The sequence below is a fragment of the Sminthopsis crassicaudata genome, chromosome 1, assembly GCF_048593235.1.
Source record: "Sminthopsis crassicaudata isolate SCR6 chromosome 1, ASM4859323v1, whole genome shotgun sequence".
NCBI classification, from domain to species: Eukaryota; Metazoa; Chordata; class Mammalia; order Dasyuromorphia; family Dasyuridae; genus Sminthopsis; species Sminthopsis crassicaudata.
In genome coordinates this window covers 625,825,185-625,844,499 of record NC_133617.1, presented here as the reverse complement: position 1 = coordinate 625,844,499, position 19,315 = coordinate 625,825,185, and the positions used below count along the sequence as shown (strand labels likewise).

At 36.1% G+C, this 19,315-nt stretch overlaps 1 protein-coding gene across 2 annotated transcripts in view; it reads right to left on the bottom strand.

Moving 5' to 3' along the window:
* Window positions 1-18,691, bottom strand: part of PRLR (prolactin receptor) — a 380,151-nt gene extending 361,460 nt beyond the window's left edge. For both annotated transcript variants that reach the window (XM_074282692.1, XM_074282695.1), the window contains exon 1: window positions 18,348-18,691. The gene's annotated coding sequence lies outside the window, so the exon portion shown is untranslated. The remainder of the gene's footprint in view (window positions 1-18,347) is intronic.
* Window positions 18,692-19,315: the final 624 nt, after the last annotated feature.

Here is a 19,315-nt window from a genome sequence, read left to right as displayed (position 1 = left end):
TCATTTTGTTCTCTTTTGCTTATCTTTTTATCTTTCTTTTTGTTATGTTTCCCTTCTAAAGTCTGTTTTGCTCTTGACCACTGCCGTCTTTTATTTGCCTTCTCTTCATTACTTCTTCCCAATTCTCTTACCCATTTCTCTCCCTATTTCTCTATTTCAGATGAGAGTGAGTTTCAAGTGCTGTCTACCCCCCACCATTACTTTTTTTTCACTGTAAAAGCACTTTCTTTTCCACTTCTTATATGTAAAATAATTTTTTATGTTATTTATCTCCCTTTCCTCTTTTCCCAATTCATTCCTTGTAACGTTCTGTCATCTCCAGAAGCTGCTGATCACTCTCTGGGAGGAGATCTGCTGTGTCAACTCAAATCTCTCGGACAGATTCTTCTTCCTGTAGAGAGCCCTTGTCTCCAGACAGTTGCCGTTAACTCTTGTCCAGAAAAGTGACTTCCCTTCCTGCAGAGAGCCGCGTCAAGCCTGATATAGCACAGAGACTTCTTCTATCTCTGGAGTGCTGTCCTCTTTTATCCTCCCAGAGAATGGGCATGGGATAAAGCAAGGGCTTCTGGGAAGAAGTACTCCAACCAATGAACTTCTTGCTCCTCTTAGAATTCCTAAGGTGTAAACTCCCTTTAAAGGCCCAAACCAAAGGTCTGAGCCAGAGAACTGTCAAGTCAACCTGAGTTCTCACCTTGTAATTGTCCAGACAACCTGAATTCTCACCTTGTCACTGTCCAGACAACCTGAGTTCTCACCTGGTAATCCTAACATCTCTCCCTTTCTTTTGATTTAGAACATGGAATGGTCATGACCTTGAAACATAAATCCATCAATAGGGGAAGCATTACACATAATTACATAGATTACATAAACACATAGTAACATAGTAACATAACACATGCTAGAAGTATGTAACAAATAACATGATCAAATAATCATAAATTGAAAATTTATAAATGTCCATAAGTCCATTGTCCATTAGTCTCATCTTGTGTTAGGAAATCGAATGATTCCTGCTGGTTTTTAAAGTTCTTTAACAGTCTTCTTATTAGCCATGCTCTTTCAGTGTCAGATGTTTCTTAGATTTTCTCCTTTGTTTTGAGGTCTTTCTCTTTTTCTGTCTCTCTCTGATGGACAAGGCGAATACAACTCGTTGGCACCCATCAGATTCCTTCTCCTGCTGAAGAAATACAAGCAAACCCTCTCCTCCAGGTAGTTAACCTATCTGGTCCCTTCCATTCACCATTTTCTGGATCTCTCCACATCACTTGGCGATTATCTAAGGACAGTGTTGCTGCTCGCACTGGACACTGCCCTTCTGGTGGGTTATAAAACCTGTCTGCCAGAGCCAGTGCATCTTTGTCAAAAATTAGAAAATTAATGGCATAGAGAACTAAATTTAGAAGTTCTCTAGAGTTACCCGTGGCTCCCCCTTTCTTTTGTTTTTGGAGGAGTGTCTTAATATCTCTGTTTCTTCTCTCTACTATTGCCTGCCCTTGAGGATTAAAGGGTATGCCCATGGTATGTAAAATCTTATACTGTGCACAAAAGTGTGTAAAATGTTTGGATGTGTATGCAGGTCCATTGTCTGTTTTTATTGCTTGTGGCACACCCATAATTGCAAATGCTTGTATAAGGAATTCAGTGACCACTCGGGCTATCTCTTTTGCTGCTGGCATTGCAAATGTGAATCCTGAAAAGGTGTCTACCATGACATGAATAAAAGATAGACGACCAAAAGATTTATAATGGGTCATATCCATATGCCAGATTTCATTGGGTCTCAAACCACAAGGATTTTTCCCTGGAGGGAGTGTAGGAGCGTGGAAAGGAAGACAAGCTGTACAGCTTTTTACTATGCTCCTAGCTTCCTCTCTTGTGATTCCAAATTGTAAACGTAAAGCTCAGGCAGCCTGATGATATTTAGAATGAGATTCTTGTGCTTCCTGAAATAAAGGACTACTGGCTAACATGGTTAGAAGGCTATCTGCCTTTGAATTTCCATCAAAAATAGGACCTGGAAGTCCACTATGTGAGTGGACATGCAAGATATAAATCTTACCTGGATGTTTTCTCACTTGCTCACTTCTCACGGCAACTGTCTGGAGATGGAAGTCCAGGCTGAAGAGTTCTCATAGTTTCCATCTGTTCATTTACTCTTCTTAGATCAGTTAACATCCTCCATTTCCCAGATTTCTTTTTCACCACAAATATTGGGGAATTCCAAGGACTTAGAGAAGGCCGCAAGTGTCCTTGGTCAAGTTGTTCATTCACTATGTCTAATAAGGCCTGAATTTTATCACTTCTTAAGGGCCATTGTTCCACCCACACTGGTGAATCAGTCTTCCACTGAATAGGAATAGGTGAAAGTGCAGGTAGGCCTTCAACAGCAGCCCTGCCTAAAAAGCCGAAGTGCTTATTTGTAATCCTATCTGCTGTAAAATGTCTCTTCCCCACAGATGGATGGGGATTTTTTCAACCACAAAAGGAGTAAAAACTCCTGTTTCTCATTCAAATATCCATCTCAAAGACCTAGCACTAACTTCTGCTGCTATTGATCCTCCTACCCCAGATATGTAGGTGTCTGCCTTAATCTTTGGCCAGTGACCTCTAATAACTGTATGATCTGCACCCGTGTCTACCAATCCTTCAAATGGTATTCCATTTATATAAATAGTAAGCATAAGTCGGTCAGCTGTCACAGCTGTTGTCCAATATATTCCTGGATTTTGTTCATTGGAGTCAGAATCTAGGCGACTATCACCAGGTTGCTTATTAGGGGTACATAACAATAAGCCTGATGCTACTACTTCTCCTGGTTGATAAATCACACATTGTCTGCCTGTGTTAGTGACTGGGATATTAGCTACACGTTCTCCAGTTTCCCACATCAGTGCATGGATGGACACTGTTTTGTAGGCACTCTCAGAAGGTGAAATGGTCAAGCCTACTGTGCCTGGAGGCAAAGGATCCATAGGCTCAACAGGAACAGATTTCACTTCTCCAGGGAGTATCTCAGTAGTCTCTACTGCACACAACTCTATTTTTCCTAATTTCAATCCCTTTCTTCCATCAGATTGCCTTTTGGCTGATTTATCAGGTAATCCCTTTCTGCCATGTGATTGCTTTTCTGCTGGTTGATCAAATCAGAATCCTGACCTTCTAAAGGCTCTTTGGGTGCAACATCAGCTGCTATCATGCCCCAAGTCTTTTTTGCCTGGGGCCCTGGGCCTGGGCCCCTCATCCCATTTCCCTTAATTATTCTACACTCTGATGCCCAATGGAGTCCTCTGATGCATTTTGGACATAGGGTTTTAGGTCTTCTTTCACCCTGTCTTCTCACTCTATCTCCATACCTACACTGAGCTCTTAGATGTCCAATTTTTCCACATTGAAAACATCGCCAAGTTTCTCTAGAAGTCCCTTCCCAGGAGGGACCCTGTCTTTCCACGTTCATCATTGTCCGGGTGTAAAAAGCATTTGTTCCCACTGTAGCACATCGTCTTATGATCTCTTCTAAAGGAGAATCTTTGTCTAATTCCCATATAATTATTTTGCAAATCTCATTGGCATTGTCCTTAGCCAGATATCTGGTCATTATTTCTGTAGCTGCATTTTCTCCAATAGTTCTTTTGACAGCAGTTTGCAAATGTCCCACAAAATCTGCAAAAGGTTCATTGGGACCTTGCTCTATTTTAGTAAAAGCCTCTCCTTGATCTTTCTGTCCAGGGAGGACACCCCAAACTTTTATTGCAGCCTTATCAATTTGCTCATATGTTGTCATGGTATAATTAATCTGTTCTGAATTCTCTCCATACCGATCTTCACCAGCTAAGTGCTCAAAAGTGAATTGTGTGTTAACTCCTATTTCCAAATTGCATCTGACTTGAATTTTACATAATTCATGAAACTCTGCAACCCATAGCAAATTTTCTCCAGGTTCCAGGCATGTCCTTGCTATGGATTTCCAATCATTCGGGGTTAGGACTTCATAAGACAAACTATCTAGTACTATTTTAACATAAGCTGATGTAGCCCCATAAAGGGTACAACCTTTTTTCAAATCTTTAATTTTATTCAAATCTAAAGGTGCATATCTTCTCCTTTTTTGACCTACAGAGTCAATATCTTCAATCACAGGATATGCATGTATAAAATCACTTATATCCTGTCCTTCTCTCTTAGCTTTAACCAATGCTTTTTCTAATCTTGTCATAGTCTTAGGCTGCTTCACAGGCAATTTTGTTTGTGTTTCTGCCTCTCCCCCTCCTCCTTCTTCCTCCACCTCTGAAGGTGGAGTTGATGTGGGCCCATTAATAATCTGCTCTCTAGGTGGGGTTGAAGCTTCTTCAAGAGAATTAGAGTCATCACACCCTAATTCCTCATTTAAATCCTCTTGCTCTGGGGCAAGATCTTGATCTTTCCTGTTTTCCTCATACTTCCTCCTCTGTTCATTTTAAAAACTTTTCCTTCTCCTACAACTTGCTTGATAGTTTAAGGCTAATTGAACTATGTTGTAGACATAAAATACCTCTGCAGAAATTGAATGAGGCCCATTTTTTGCATGAAATTCTTTCATTTCAAATTCCACTAGCTTCCATTTATCTACATCTATCTTTTCTTCTCTAAGAAGCAAGGGGATGTGCGTCTTAATGCAGCCAAGAGTTTAGCAATCTGTACCCAGGTTACAAGTAAATTCTGCTTCTTAATTATCTTAATTATACTCTCTATAGTATCACTCTTGAATGGGGCTGGAGCTGAGGCTGCCTCTGGGGCTGGGGCTGAGTCGGCTGAGGTCGAGGGATTGTCTTTAGCTAACATCTGCCCCATTTCAGCTATAAGAGATTGCTGGTTTAGCCCTTAACAAGTTAAGTTCCTTATTTATCTATTAGCACGCTGACTTAATCTTTAACAAAGTTTCCTCGTTACTCACAGTTCTGGGTCAGAGAGATTGAGATCTGGATGGGAAAGCCACTGGAATCAGGACCGTGTCTGTCACTGTTCAGGCACCAAATTGCGAAGGTCTGGGCTAGCTCCTCTGAAGGGCTCAGAATAAGTCCTTGTCAGGATAAGGAAAAGTCCTTGCCCCACGTTGGGCGCCAATTGTAATGTGCTGTCGTCTCCAGAAGCTGCTGATCACTCTCTGGGAGGAGATCTGCTGTGTCAACTTAAATCTCTCGGACAGATTCTTCTTCCTGTAGAGAGCCCTTGTCTCCAGACAGTTGCCATTAACTCTTGTCCAAAGAAGTGACTTCCCTTCCTGCAGAGAGCCGCGTCAAGCCTGACATAGCACAGAGACTTCTTCTATCTCTGGAGTGCTGTCCTCTTTTATCCTCCCAGAGAATGGGCATGGGATAATGCAAGGGCTTCTGGGAAGGAGTACTCCAACCAATGAACTTGCTCCTCTTAGAATTCCTAAGGTGTAAACTCCCTTTAAAGGCCCAAACCAAAGGTCTGAGCCAGAGAACTGTCAAGTCAACCTGAGTTCTCACCTTGTAATTGTCCAGACAACCTGAGTTCTCACCTGGTAATCCTAACAATTCCTCTTTTTCACATTCATGTTTAGGTCATTTTAATATAGTACACTCACTTTCATGCCTTCTATGTGGAGTCCTTCCAACTGCATTAATAATAATAAAGTTTTTAAGAGTTACATATATCATTTTTCATATATGAATGTAAACTCTCTTTTGATTTCTTTTTCATGTTCTTTTTATGTTTCTCTTGAGTTTTACATTTGAAAATAAAAATTTCCATTTTTCACTGTCTTTTTTATCTGGAATGTTTAACACATGTTTATTTGCTTAAAGGTCCATCTCTCAGCCATCTATAGTCATATGGTAAAATGCTCTAAATCATTGCTCTAATCAAAATATTGATTAGAGAAATGCAAATTAAAACAACTTTGAGGTACCACCTCATACTTCTCAGATTGGCTAAGGTGACAGGAAAAGATAATGAAAAACAGCAAGAGGGAATAGGAGAAAACGGGCACACTAATGCATTATTAGATGGAGCTGTGAAATGATCTAATCATTCTAGAAAGCAATTTGAAATTAGGCCCAAAGGACTATAAAACTGTGCATATCCCAAAGAATTCATTTTTTCCCTTGGAAGTTTATTTTTTAATTTATTTTTTTAAAGCTTCTTACTTTTAAAACCTACGCACAGATAATTTGACAACATTGACCCTTACATAGCCTTGTGTTTCAGATTTCCTCCCACCCCATTCCCCTAGGTAGTTAGCAATCTAATATCTGTTAAACATGTTAAAATATATGTTAAATCCAATATGTATTAACATATTTATATACTTCTCTTGCTGCACAAGAAAAATCAGATAAAAAAGAGAAAGTAAATGAGTAAGAAAACAAAATGCAAGTAAACAACAACAAAAAAGTGAGAATGTTATGCTGTGGTTCACATTCAGTTCCCACAGTCCTCTCGCTGAGTGTCAATGGCTCTCTTCATCACAATGTCATTGGAACTGGCATCGGCATCTCATTATTGAATTGATCAGAATTGATCATTATATAATATTTTTGTTGCTGTATACAATGATCTCCTGGTTCTGCTCATTTCACTAAGCATCAGTTCCTGTAAGTCTCTCCAGACCTCTCTAAAATCATCTTGTTGATCATTTTTTACAGAACAATAATATTCCATAACATTCATATACCATAACTTATTCAGCCATTTTTTAACAGATAGGCATCCACTCAGTTTCCATTTTCTTGCCACTAAGAAAATGGCTGCCACAAACATTTTTGCACAGGTGGATTCCTTTCCTTCCTTTAAGATCTCTCTGGGATATAGGCCCAATAAAAACACTGCTGGATCAAACAGTTTGCACAGTTTGATAATTTTTTGAACATAGTTCCAAATTGCTCTCCATTTACAGTTCCACCAACAATGTATTAATGTACTAGTCTTCCTACATACTTTCCAACATTTGTCATTATTTTTTCCTTTCATCTTAGTCAATTTGAGTGGGTGATAGTAGTATCTTAGAGTTGTCTTAATTTGCATTTTTTTATCAATATGATTTAGAGCACTTTCTCATATGATTAGAAATGGTTTCAATTTCTTCATCTGAAAATTGTCTGTTCATATCCTTCAACCATTTATCAACTGGAGAATGGCTTGAATTCTTATAAATTTGAGTCAATTCTCAATATATTTTAGAAATGAGGCTTTTATCAGAACCCTTAAATGTAAAAAATATTTCCCAATTTATTGCTTCACTTCTGATATTGTCTACATTAGTTTTGTTTGTACAAAAAATTTTAACTTAATATAATCAAAATTATTTGTCTGGTGTTCAATTATGAGTTCCAGTTCTTCTTTGGACACAGATTCCTTCCTTCTCCACATTTCTGAGAGGCAAATTATCCTACATTCTTCTAATTAGCTTATAATATCATTCTTTATGTCTAAATCATCAACCCATTTAAATCTTATCTTGGTATGTGGTGTTAGGTGTGGGTTAAGCCCTAATTTCTTCCATACTAGTTTCTAATTTTCCTAGCATATTTTATCAAATAGTGAGTTCTTATCCCAAAAGCTGGGATATTTGGTTTTTTTCAAATACTAGATTGCTATAATTACTGATGATTTTGTCCTGTGATCCTAACCAATTCTACTGATTGACTACTCTATTTCTTAGCCAGTACCAAATAGTTTTAATGACTGCTGCTTTATAATATAGTTTTAGGTTTGCCATAGCTAGGCCAACTTCACTAATATTTTTTCCATTAATTCCCTTGAAATTCTTGACCTTTTGTTCTTCTAGATGAACTTTATTATTATTTTTTCTAGCTCTCTAAAATAATTTATTGGGAGTTGGTATGGAACTAAGTAAGTAAATTAATTTAGGTAGTATTATCATTTTTATTATATTCACTAAGCCTACCAATGAGCACTTGATATTTTCCAACTGATTAGATCTGAATTTATTTGTGTGGAAAATGTTCTGTAATTGTGTTCATATAGTTCCTGACTTTCCCTTAGCAGATTCCCAAATATTTTATACTATCAACAGTTATTTTGAAGGGAATTTCTTTTTGTATCTCTTGCTGTTAGACTTTGTTGGTAATATATAAAAATGCTGATGATTTATGTGGGTTTATTTTATATCCTTCAATTTTGCTAAAGTTGTGAATTGTTTCTAGTAGTTTTTTAGTTGATTCTTTAGGGTTCTCTAAATACCATCACATCATTTGCAAAGAGTAATAATTTGATTTCCTCATGACCTATTCTAATTCCCAAGGAATTCATAAAGGAGAAAAAGGACTCACGTGTGCTCTTTTTGTGGTAGGAAATCATTGGAAAATGAGTAGATGCCCATCAATTTGTAAATAGCTGGATAAGTTGTGGCTCTTGAAGGTAATGGAATGTTATTATTTAAAAATGATGAATATGCTGATTTTAGAAAGGTATGGAAAGATTTACATGAATTGATGTTAAGAACCTGGAATATATTGTATATAATAAAAGCAAGAACGTATAATGATCAGCTATGAAATACTTGGTTCTTCTTAGTGATTCAGTGATCCAAGGCAATCCCAATAGACTTTGGATAGAAAATGCCATCTGCTTCCAGCAAAAGAACTATGGAGATTGAATGTAAATCAACACATGCTATATTCACTTCTTTTTTTCTGCTTTTTTCCTCTTCAATGATTTTTCCCTTTTGTTCTGATTTTTCTCTCCCAACATGATTCATAAAGTAATATTTATTTATTTAAATAAATATTTAAATAAAAAATAAGATAGTAAGGAAATTAAAATAAAATTCCTTAAAAAAAAATCTTCCAACTCTACAATATTTGAATGGTTTCTTTCTGGCTGATTGACGTTTTTCTCTTTGACTTAGGTGCTTTCTAATTTGGTTATTATATTCTTGGGAATTTTTATTTGGGTTTTCTTTTTTTTTTTTTTTTTTTGAGGTGGTGATTAGTGGATTCTTCAATTTTATTCTACTCCTGTTCTAGAATATGAAGATTGTTTTTCCTTTATAATTTCTTGAAATATTATTTTTGTGCTTTTTATTTTTATTTTTGTTTTTGTTTTGTTTTGTTTTGTTTTTGTTTTTGTTTTTGTTTTTGAGGCTGGGATTAAGTGACTTGCCCAGGGTCACACAGCTAGGAAATGTTAAGTGTCTGAAACCAGATTTGAACTTGGGTCCTTCTGAATTCAAGGCTGGTACTCTATCCATTGCACCACCTATCTGCCCCCTGTGCTTTTTCTTTGACCATGGCTTCCAGATAGTCCAATAATTTTAAAATTCTCTTTCCTGGATTTATTTTCCATGTCAGTTCTCTTGACAATGGCATAATCATATTTTCTTAATTTTTTCATTCTTTTGATTTTTTTTTTATCATTCTTTCATTTCATTTTTTGGACTTCATGTCTCATGGAATCTTTAGATTTGGCTTGTCCAATTCTAATTGTTAATGAATTACATTCTTTAGTGAGATTTCAAATTCATTTTTTGATAGTTCCAATTCTGTTTTTTTTTCCTGCTTCATCAGTGAAGTTTTGCACCCCCTTTAACATGTGGTGTTATCTAGAAAGGAGTGTGATCACTTCTCTCCTGTTCTGTACTTGATCCTTATTCAGAAAGGGTCCTTGATCTCTTGAAATTAGAGTCAATATTGCCCCTGTTCCCTTAGGACTAGAAGTGACCCTGCTATCCAAAGCTCCTGCTTTCTCATGCTTCTCCTGCTCTTGAATTGTTACTCAGAAGTGGGTAGAGATAATGGAACTGTCAAATAACATCATGTTCTGCACACAGTTTTAGAACTGGGTTTCCCTTAATGTCTTTTTGATAAGTTGTCTGGTCCTCTTAATTCTCTGGCTTAAGAACTCCTGAAGCTATTGCTGTTGTTTTTATAATCAAATCCTAACACTGAGGCTGCAACCAAGTGAGCTTCATGCCAGCCACCACTTCCCTGTCACATGTCTTCTTCTGAATTCCCAAGTAGTATTGAGCTGGAAGAATATTTTATCCTAACCTTTTGTTGGTTCTGCTGCTTTAGAATTCAAGTGAAATATTATTTTAAATTCACTTGGAGTGGGATATTGATAGAGTTTGGCTATATTGTTCCTCTACCCTCTAGGCTCCACACCCAGAAATCCAGAATAAAGGCTTTTCTCCTGGAGCTCACAAACAAAGATAGATTTTTGGAGATCTGTGAACTTGAATAAGAATTTTCTTACTAGTTGATGAATGAATTTTTTTTTTTTTCCCCTGAGGCTCGGGTTAAGTGACTTGCCCAGGGTCGCACAGCTAGGAAATGTTAAGTGTCTGAAACCAGATTTGAACTCAGGTCCTCCTGAATTCAAGGCTGGTGCTCTATCCACTGCACCACCTAGCTGCCCCCTTGATGAATGAAATTTAACATTTCTTCCAATGGTTAAAATCATTATTCAAAAACATTAAAATAGACCCATAAACTTTATCAGATTGCCAAAAGGGTACATGAAGCAAAAAAAAAAAATTTAAGAACACCTGATTTGCAATAATATGCCAAAGGAAGAAAAGGAATGATAGCAATTTGTAGATTTTAACATCATAGATATATAGCTCATAGTAATGATATCATCAATAGTATGGCTGAAGTGGAGTAAAGCATAGGGCACTGGACTCCAGGAACATGGTGAGCTGAGAGAACAAGGATATTATTAGTCAAGTGCTAAATTTTTATAGAAAAGAGGAAGAATAGCCTTATGAATAATAGATAACTATTATCAGAATTTGGGAAGAGAGAAAATATAAGCATATATGTATAGACTTATCAACATACATATATATATATATTTCTCTTTATCTATAATTAGATGATAGATCTAAGGGAGATAAATAGATGAATGAATAGATAGATATAGATAGAATCAAGGTCAAAGAAAGAGTTTCTGGAAATTGGTGACAGTAGAGGGGTCTTGAATAAGTAAAGAGGATCAAGGAGTATGTCTTCTCCTCATAGTCTAATTTGTCAGGATTCATAAAAAGGTATATTCAATTTTGGTTAAGATGGCCAAGGTGCAGAGTCTTTTGGAAGAGAGGTAAATTTCTATGATTGCAAGAAGATGAAAGGAGTACAAGATGAAAGAGGATGAAAATAAAGATAAGTTTCAATGATAAAATGGGATTCCAGAGGTATTATAATAGAGAAGACAGATTAAGATAGGGAATAGTATGGGGAGGTTAGGTCTGAAGTAGATGGGAAATAAATGTCTGAAAGATAAATTGCATTCAAAATAACTACAAAATGCATTAAATATCAGAGTTAGCCAGAACCTAAGTCATCTATTTTCTTCAATCTTCCCAGAAGCAGACTAGAGGTGTGTGTCACCGTGCCCTGCTTTTTTGTTCTTTTTATATTGAAATGATTGTTTCTTGGTAATCTAGTTCATAATTAAAAAGAGAACAAAAGAAAATAGGCTTAAACCAGTGTCTTGTACTAAATACCACATTAAACTTCAAATGATTAAGTAACCTAATATGAAAGGTCAAGTAAAAAGAAAAAGAGAGGAATGGAAGTTGAATCTTTCACAAATATGGTCAAGGGGGAGAATGTGTAGGCAGACAAGAATAGAAAAGATTACAAATGATAAAATACAAATTTCAATTATTTCAATTCAATTAAATTCAACTTTTCAATTCAGCAGGTAATTATGAGAAAGCTTTTAAGTATAAGGCTTTGAGCTAATTGCTGGGATACAAAAAATGAAAATGAAATAGTACCTGCTCACAAAAATTTTGCAGTATATTCTACTAATGGGAAACAGCATGAATACAATCAATTAGATATAAAATATATGCAAAATAAATGTAAAGTAATTTTGGTATCGGGGGACTAACAACTGAGAGAGTTAAAAACAGTTCTCCATTTCAAGATGATCCTTGAACTGAACCTCAAATGAAGTGATATATTCTAAGAAGTGATGGTGAAGGAGAACATGTAGAGTCTACAGGGAAGTTTATGCAAGGAATCAGGCTTGGAGGATGGAACATTGTATATGGGAAAACAAAACCAGTTCGCTTTGGTTAGAATATAAGAAATGCATGATATGAAATAGGAAAAGTAAATTGGAGGCAGATTGTCATGGAGCCACTGAAGATTTTGGAGTAGTGAAATGGCATGATTGAGTATTAGAAAGATTATAGGAAAATTAATATGAAGGATGTCCTCAATCTTCATATCTAGATAATAAGTGAAAGAAATGGAAATTGTTTAAGAATAGAAATAGACATAGAAATTGCTTCAAGTACCAAAAATTACATGTTATTCATTCTCCAAGGCTCATTGGTTGAGGTGGGAGAGTTGGAATATTCTATGCTCCCCATTTCTACTTCCAGGTTCTCCTTTTTTTTTCTCCATCACTCAGTAACCTCCCTTCTTTTGAGAATCAAGTGATTCATATCTACCACCCAATCAAAATCCTGGTAGATGTTGTCTTTGGAAATTTCCCTTCCTCAATGAGTTTGATATCTGGCTTGCATTTTTTCTCTCCTCTCCAATTCTAATCCACAGACTATAGGACTTCAATTTATGTAGTGTTTCTCTCAAATACCATCATCATTCAGTTTCTTAATCTACCTATCTTCTATGGGCTGTTCATCTACCCCACTTTAGCCATAAAGATAATCTTGTCATCATTCAAAAAAGTACCACCTCCATATCCAAGCATTCTGAAATCCCCTTATTTGACCATATTGGCTTTTCACCTAGCTCTCTGTCTTTTCTTATATAGCCTTGACCTAATCTCACCTTGACCTCTAATTCCTTGACCCCTCAATTCTCTTCCATGTCATCTCTCTTGCACAAACTTCTCCCTCCCTCCTCTTCTCCTCTTCTTGATTCCTTGGTGAACTATACCAACTCTATATTGTCCTCCTGTCTTGAATTCTTGGTCCCCCTTTTAAATCACTAACCACACCCAGCTAAGTCTGTCTTGATTTCCCACCCCACCTACACACTTACCCATTTGAATGCCCCTCTGATTCATTTGTCAGTTTTCCAAATCATGTCTTCCAACCATAAGTGTTCCTCAGGATTCTATCTTCTCTATCTTCTTTCCCTTGATTATTTTATTAGCTTGTAGATTTAATGGCCATCTTTATGTTGACTTTTTTCCATATCTATTTGTCCTGATTCATCTCTCTGTTTATCAAATCTCACATCTTCAAATGCTTTTTAGATATCTCAAGTCGGATATTCAGTAAACATCTTGAACTCAATATATTCAACATAAAACTTATTACTCTCCTCCTAAACTTCTTCTCCAACTTCCCTATTTCTGCAGAGGACAACACCTACTTCCCAGTCCCTCATGTTCACCAACCTAGAAGACATCCTGGATTCCTTACTATTTCTCACTACTCCATATCCAAGCTGTTATTAAGGAGAATTGATTTAACCTTTGCAACATATCTCCAAAATACCCCTTTCTCTCCTCTGACACTCTATGACTCTAGAGTAGACTCTTATCACCTCTTTCATATCATGATTATTTCAATTCTTTGCTGATGAATTTGCTTGCTTAAAGTCTCTCCCTTCTAATCCATTCTCCATTCATCTAAAATACAGATGAAAATATGTCATTCCTCCAATGAATAAGCTAACATGGCTTCCTAATGTCTCAAAAATCAAATGCAAAATACTTTCTTTGACTTTCAAAGATTTTTATAACCTAACTCCTATGTTTCCAATCTTCTTACATCTTACTCTCTAATACCCATAGATTTAGGAACTTGCCTCCTGGCTGTTTCATGAACAAGACACTCCATTCCAGGCATTTCTTTAGCCTCCATATCTCTTCTTCCAGTCTGACTACTGACCTTCTTAGCTTTCTTTAAGTCTTAGCCAAAATTCCACTTTTACAAGAAACTTTTCCCAACCCCTCTTAATTCTAATTGTTGTCACATTGTTAGTCAATGTTTTTAGTCATGTCCAATCTTTGCAAATGGGGTTATCTTGGCAAAGATGCTGAAGTGGTTTGCCATTTCTTTCTCCAGCTCATTTTACAGATGAAAAAACCAAGGCAAACAGGATTAAGGGACTTGCTCAGGGTCATACAACTATATGAAGCGGGATTTGATCTCACGAAGATGAATCTTTCTGATTCCAAGCCCAGTGCTTTATCCACTATATCCCTTAGCTTCCTCTTTCTTAATTTCAGTACATCTTTTAATCTTTTCCTATTTATCCCATATGTGTTTGTTTATACATTGTCTCTCTCATTAGATTGTAAGTTCCTTGAGACATGAATTGCCTTTTGCCTCTTTTTTGTATTCCTAGCTCAGAACAGTGACTAGAATGTAATAGGCAATTAATAAATGTTTATCAATTGAATTATTGACATATCCCATAGTAACTAAATATACTGGGATTTTTTTCTGAAATAATAAAAAATATTTTTGTTATAATATGATTTAGGATGAACTATGCTTTTGATAATTTAAAAATTTGATCATGTAAAACTGATAAGTTGGTATTTGTTCCCATATAATAAATAATCATTTTCCCCCTTCAATCCTTCCATCACCATTTCTTCCTGTTTGCTATAAGAGGTAAAGTTGATTAATATAAAACCTTTGTGAGATCTGAAACAAAAGTGGTAGCAAAAAATGTTAATGAACTTGCTTCAGCAATAAGCTAAATTAGGGAGGGTTTAAATTCAATCATTGCCTACTGTTATACATCCAGAGAACTAAGAAAGATTTTTCCCACTTGCAAATAACTATGATTTGTTGGAAAATTTGTTGGAAAATGTAATTATATATATGTATATATGTATATGTGTATATATGTATATGTATATATTCTTGGTTTGTGGCAAATGGCAGGCCAGGTTTGGTACTCCAGCTAATTCTTGTACTAAAGTTGTTTTTTTGTAAGTAAAAGTTAAAAATTGAAATAAAACCTCAGCTTTTCAAATGGAGGAATTGAAGTAAATGGCTTCTGGGGTTCCTTTCAGCTTTGGATCCATGATCTATGGACTATGTATTTTACAATGTGTGTGTGTGTGTGTGTGTGTGTGTGTGTGTGTGTGTGTGTGTGTATATATATATATATATATATATATATACACTTTTATAGGTACACCAAAGATAATCATCTGTACTTAAAAAATTATATATAAAATTGACTTGCCTCAATGTATGGATTTCTAAATGATGTTTTCTCTGGAAGTGTAGAAGTGAATCCTTCTGATTATGTTCAGAACAAATGAACTCACAGCATTGTTCCATATACTACTACATTTCCCCAGAAGAATGATCTGTAGCTAGGACATAACTTTTTTTTGAAAATTGGTGACTACTTCAAGGTTAACTCTAAAAAGATTTAGACATGCTAGATTGGTTGTTTTATTGGGAGGTGCTGTTGATTAATCCTTTAATAATACATCCGGATTGCTTCAAAAGTACTCAAAGCCATATTTCAAATATCATCCATTCTCCTCCTCTATAATAATTATCTATTAAGTTAATTTCCTATCTTTTAGTCACATCTTTTCATGTCTCATTTTGAGTTTTCTTGGCAAAGATACTGAGGTGATTTGCTATTTACTTCTCTAGTTTATTTTACAGAAGAGGAAACATAGGCAAAAATGCCCAATGACTTGTACAGTCATGGCTAATAAGTGCATGTGACTGAATTTGAACTCTTGAAGTAGGATCTTCTTGACTCCAGGATCAGCACTCTATCCATTGTGCCATCTAGCTGTCTATTAAGAGGCTAATGATAATTCCATCAGTTTCTGCTAGTCATAATTCTCATGAGCAGCTTTTGTAAAAGCTTGCTATATATTTTCTGAACTAAGTATGAATTTAGATCTCCTCCTTTCCCCCAGTCCACTTGAGTGCAGAGAATATTTAATGTAGGGGGAGGAGAAATGCGGAGGGGAGTAATTTTTAGCATTTGGAAACAAAACAATTCCATCTGGCATTCCATTTCCTTTTTCACTCATTATTTCCCTAGCAAGTTTTATAAAAAGTGGCAAGAATTGGCTGGGGCATTAGCTGGGCAGTGACTGCAAAGATGCAGGTGAACAGTAATAGCTAAAATAGCAACATGATGGCCCCTGGAACAGACAAAATCATCTTTGAAATGTCCACTTTAACATCCAGAAAAACACATGGCACATCTGTCCCTTAAGTTGTTAAGCATGCACATAAGCCATGTAGTCCAAGTGGAGACTTCTACCCTCTGAGAAACAGAAGTAATGAATGCTCTCTCATAAATGTAGGGGACAGAACACTAAAGACCCACTGAAGCTACAGTGGGAGCTCTGGGGAAGCAGACTGGCTGGTGCAAGAAGATCTATGTGAGCAGCAGGAACAGACTGTTCCAAATAACACAGAGGCATTTGAGCAGTTGGATTTTGATGTCAGAATAAACTAAAATTGACCCTGGCAACATGGCAAGAAACAATAGTGAGTACCAACCTAAGGACATACAGAGATATGGAATTAGTCACATGCTATTAGATCATTCAGATTTCTGGTCATACTCTACCACCCCTAAGCAGCATAAAAACCTGGGAGCTAGGACAAGAAAATAAATTTATTTTAAAAACCAGAGCCAAGTCCCATTACACTGAGAAGAGAATCTTAAACAATCACATATGTGCAATGTGGATACAAGTGTGTTCAGTGCAGATAGGACACATATCACATATACATATATACACAGTAATATATATATATATATATGTATGTATATATATATATGTATGTATAGACATGTGTGGGACTAAATCTACATAACACATACATATATGTGCACATATATATATATGCATGTATATATCTACATATATATATATATATCAGTTACAGAGGCAGGGTTTTAGAATGAGTATGTGTGTTTGTGTATACAAGTGGATATTCTATGACCTCATTGATTTGATATAGCATTTTAAGGTTTATAGAACATTTACAAATGTTATCTCATTTTATTTTCACAACAATCCTTCATTTTCCAGTTGAAGAAACTGAGGCAGATAGGACTTGTGACTTGTTTAGAGTCACAGAGCCAAGTTAAGTGTCTGAGGTCAGATTTGAAGTCCAGGTCCTGCTGACTACAAGCCCCAAACTCTAGTCATTATACCCACCTCATTGTTTATTTGTTTTTTTCTAGTGATGGAGATTGTGACTGGTATATGTCAGTCAAATCTGTGAAGGTCTTGTCCATATGCCCATGTCTACCTAATCTGTTCACTATATAGGATTCACCCAATATGTTGGAAGTTTACTTTTTTCTCCTGACAAGGAAAGGAGACTCAATTACACATTATTGCAGTCATTGTATACTCAGCACATAATCAATTCATTTTTTTCCTATTAACCTATTGAGAACTTCCTGAGGATATAATTTATATTTATATATAAGCTTACATGTACTTGTGCACATGTGCATTGGAGACACATGCATATGCATATAAACAAATACTTTTGTATGCATATGTAAAAGTGATTACAGCACATGTAAACTTACAATGTGTAGCTTATTTACAGACAGATAATCATGTGTGATACATACACTTAACAACAATAACGATAGCAACAATAATATCAATAACAACTAGTATTTACATGGCACCTACTATGTGCTAGGTACTATATTAAGTGAATACTATATTAATATTATCATCATGCCAAATCTGTAAGGTAGATACTATTTTTCTAGCTACTTTACAATTAAGAAAGCAGAGGCAAGCAGAGATTAAGTTTCTTTCTTGAGGTCACTCTAGTAGTAAGTGTCTGAAGCTGAATTTGAATTCAGGTCTTTTCAACTCAAGGCCTTGTATTCTAACAATGTGAACCCAGTCTATTTTTATGAAAGACTATTCAAAAGAAAAAAAAAATCTCAATATAAATTGTAAAATTATTGTTGATATAAGCTAAGCAGAATTAACAGCACAATGGTTTGCTAATGGGAGGACCCTAATTTGCTGAGTCTAATAGTCCTCTTCTGCTTAGTTACTACTGTAGATACTGTCTTTATTGATGTTATTAGACATGTTCGTATCCCTCAGAAAACTTCTCCCTCTGATTCTGAGTTTTCATGTCCAGCCATTGGCAGTTTCAGAATGCAGTCTTGCTCTGGGAAATAGCAATTATCTTCTTTCTCTTATTCCTCTGTATTGTGAAGTATGCTTTAAACCTAAATATAAGGTAGGTGGTCCCTAGGCTCAGAGCAATAGCCAGACAGCAATAGTTGTACTTTTGTGTCATTGCCTGTGACAATTATTCTCTATTTCCCTTTTTGGTCTTCCTTAGTCCTAACTGCAAAGCCTTCCTGCACCACCACCCCCGCTCCCATCCCACCACATACCTTCAGGTCTGTTCAGTCCCAGTCTGGCTGATCCCTTCTTCACTGGAAACTATTTTTCTCTTAAGAAACTCTGCAGAGGCAGCATTTCTAGGAGAAGTGCCTTGTTTTTTATTTCTGGGGCTGGAAGGGAGAGATCACCTGTATTGAGTAGACAATGATTGTAAGACAAATACTACGTCTGCCTCAGATTCAAAGAGATTCCAAGTCTCATTTTCTGAACTCTCTTTCCACCTCTTCCTTTGTGGCAAGTTTGAACATTGCCTAAATATTCAATCTCCACTTCTGTCTATGCCTTCTTGCCTGGTCTTGACCCTGCTTCTCCCCTCAAGTTATCTTCTCTCCTTCCACTCTTTACTCAATAAATCTATTCTAAGCAATGGGCAGTTACTGTAACAATACACTCATCCTGTGATAAAAAAAATGTTGATTTTGAAATACAGATTAAATTCCAAAACACTTTTTGTTACTGAGAACTCCCCTCATCATCCAAATAATTCTTTAGAGCTCAGAGCAAAAACAGCATTCAATGAAACTATGGGAATACTGTAAAATTCTTTTTTTTTAATAGAATTCTATCTGCTTTTGCATTATTTACTGATTTTCATGATATGCAATTAATTTTTTTTTCTGACAGAATTCTACTTTCCCTAAGAGACAATTCACATTACCTTTTCTGCACCCAAGATTCTCCTCAGACTCATCAAAGTATCCCAAAGCAATGTAGATAAGATCTAAACAAACATTTCTAATGGCAAAATTATCAAACTACCTAAATGGATTAAGCAGAATTGTCCCTAACAGTCCACAATCAAGTACATGCACAATGGAAAGGCCATTAGATTGAAAATTAGGATTACTGAGTCCTGGTCTCAGCTCTGCTTCAAAAACAAATTATTTAATCCCTCTTTGGGTAGATGTCAATTTCTTTTGTTTTTTCCCCCTGAGGCTGGGGTTAAGTGACTTGCCCA